The sequence below is a fragment of the Solea senegalensis genome, linkage group LG2 (genome assembly GCF_019176455.1).
Source record: "Solea senegalensis isolate Sse05_10M linkage group LG2, IFAPA_SoseM_1, whole genome shotgun sequence".
Taxonomy (NCBI): domain Eukaryota; kingdom Metazoa; phylum Chordata; class Actinopteri; order Pleuronectiformes; family Soleidae; genus Solea; species Solea senegalensis.
Window position 1 is genome coordinate 13,991,921 of NC_058022.1, and position 3,294 is coordinate 13,995,214.

The following is a 3,294-nucleotide window of genomic DNA, read 5'->3' on the forward strand; positions in this document are numbered from 1 at the left end:
TAAATTTCATAGTTTAGTATGTCGTCCAAAATGAGACAAAAAAGTCATTTTGTCGTCCATAATGAGAGAAAAAAGTCATAGTATAGCATGTTGTTCAAAAAAGTCATAGTATATTGTGTAGTATATAGCATAGTATAATGTGACAATAAAGTCATAGTATAGTATGTCGTCCAAAATGAGACAAAAAAGTCATAGTATAGTATGTCGTCCAAAATCACTCATAAATTTCATAGTTTAGTATGTTGTCCAAAATGAGACAAAAAAGTCATTTTGTCGTCCATAATGAGAGAAAAAAGTCATAGTATAGCATGTTGTTCAAAAAAGTCATAGTATATTGTGTAGTATATAGCATAGTATAATGTGACAATAAAGTCATAGTATAGTATCTTGTCCAAAATGTGACAATAAAGTCATAGTATAGTATGTATAAAGTATAGTTTAGTATGTCAAAAAATAAAGTCATAGTATGTCAAAAGTCATAGTTTAGTATGTCCAAAAGTCATAGTATAGTATGTTGTCCAAAATGTGACAAAAAAGTCATAGTATAGTATCTTGTCCAAAATGTGACAAAAAATTCATAGTATAGTATGTCGTCCAAAATGTCAAAAAAGTCATAGTATAGTATGTCGTCCAAAATCGCCCAAAAAAGTCATAGTATAGTATGTCGTCCAAAATGTGACAAAAAAGTCATAGTTTAGTATGTCGTCCAAAATTGCTCAAAAAAGTCATAGTATAGTATGTCGTCCAAAATGAGACAAAAAAGTAATAGTATCGTATGTCGTCCAAAATTGCTCAAAAAAGTCATACAATAGTATGTCGTCAGAAGTCGCTCAAAAAAGTCATAGTTTAGTATGTCGTCCAAATTTGACAGAAAAGTCATAGTATAGTATGTCATCCAAAATTGTTTAATTTAACAGTGCATTTGTATGTAAAAGTTACTTTTAAAAAAAGGTTTGAAGTGACCATTGGCCCCTGAACATTCCACATTATCATATGTGGCCCGTTTTAAAAAAGTATGGACACCCTCAGTCTAAAAGCTTCAAGTTTTAAAGGTTCAATCCACTCAAAATCGGCAGAAAATTTGTGTGTTTACGGAATTTTCAAGTTCTTTTTGGAACTTAAAAACTTTATTCATTTATGACATGTAACCTTTTGAACTTTTGAATTTCTAAGACTTGTGTAGCCTTCAATAGATAGCGCTGACCCCAATCATATGATTGTATGTCTTTTTTTGAAATAATGGAATGATTAATACATTTCAGAAGGGTTAGATTACTGAAAGATGACATTTATTGTACAGTCATTAGAAATACACTGAGATTGGCGCGCTAATATTTGATATAACTGTAATTAGATGCAGATTTCTCTCTGTGTTAATGACAGTAACACTGTGATTAATAGCTGTGTTTTTAATGGGGGCTTCAAAATTGGATCAGAATAACTTGCATAAATATGCATAATGGATATAATGGGATATAATGAGTATAATGGTCCTGCCCTCCCTGTTTCTGTCAGCTGAACACCACACCTGGTTCACATTGGCTTTGAGGTGCAGAGGATGTGGATGAGGAGAATAATGAGCATGGTGTTAGCAGCTTCAACTCTGCCTTTGTCTACATATGTCACCTGTTTTCTGGTAGCGTTACAACCACAACACTTTGTCACAATAGCGTCAAATAATATAAATATATAAATGCGAAAGAGAAGCAAATGTACCCTGTATAGAGAGTAAATGAGATTAAAAGTGGAAAAAAAATATACATTTGAATTCATATGAACCCATTAAAACAGCCTAGGGTATTTTTGGGGGGTGCAGAAAAAGTACCTGCACTCTGTGGATGTAACCACATAATGTTTGAATTAAAAGAAATTGTTTACTTGAAACATTTGACATGTTAAACAAAGAAAAAATCAAACACTGGTATCTCACTGAGACATCTCGAGAATCTGGAGATTTAAAGCCACAGGTGATTCTCTTGTTGACGATGTTGTTATCGTGCCTCTGTTTGATCTTTGTGAATAGTAAAAATTATGTAACACTATTTGTTTGCTGCATCCTTCATCTGAGAACGGGCTTTTCAATGTAAGAATCTTAGTATGAATATTTTTGTTTTAACAGCCTGTACTGACAGCTGAATTGATTGAACAGTGAGAGGTGTATGTGCCGGGTTTGACGTGTGGCTGAGACAGTTTCTGGGGCATGTCATTAAAAAGCATTCTGGAGGTATGAATGTGTTGGAAGGTGTCTCTGAAACTGCATAACATTTTAAGCAAAAGTATATTGTTATGACCCCCGGGGTCGTGACTGCTTTTTCCTTGTGTGTCTGTGTCTGCATTTGAGTGTGAATGACATGTGTGTGAGCGTCTAGGTGGATCCTGGGAGCCTGTTGGTTCTGCACAAGAGGTTCTGGTCTGATCATCCCAGCTGCAGTGGACTTGCTTTAACCACTCACAGCCAGACTGCAAGCAGACATTTTGTATCGTCGAACAACACGTCTGCACAAGTAACAGTAATGCAACTGTAATTACAGTCTCTGAAAGCTGAGAAGTTGCACGTCAAAGTCAATAGTGTGATTATTACGGTAATTAGCATCTTTGTCGCCAGGAAAGGCAAAAAGTGGTACATAGCATTTTTTTTATTTTAAATATGTTTTATACTGTTCACATTTCAAATTTAACACACTAAATCTGGTATTCATGCAGTTCATGTAACTACAGTGTTTTTTTTTCCTTCTTCATTTTAAATTGTTAATGCATACACCATTTTAACATAACATTTTCTGGCCCTTTTATGGTTGAAATAAGCAAAAAGGTCCAGACGATGTGGTTGTAAAATATCTGACACCATTTAACATGATTCTAACCATTTTCATGGTGACATTATTTTGTATACCTTTACTTGTTAAATTGATTTGACATTTTCTAGTTGTTAATGTAGAAGCGTTGGCTGTTTGAAAATGGCAAACAAACAAAGATTATTACAACTAAATTATTTTGGAGGTGCACCAAATAAAATGCAATGCCTTTGTCACAATCATCGTAATCACATAAATGCACAACATCAACTGGAACAGAAAAAAAGATAAAGAAATATGTTTTCACAAGTGAGGGACATAGTTCATTCCCGCACTCCATGAAATATGAACTTTCCTTGACCTTTCAACACTTCCTAAAGAGTGATGGACTTCAGTTCAAAGGGTGAAAGAAGATGTGTAGACGTTCGCTCTTAAATCTTCCAAAAGTCTGTCTATCTCTTATTAGATCTGCCATGTCTGAATGTCCTCTGACCTTTAG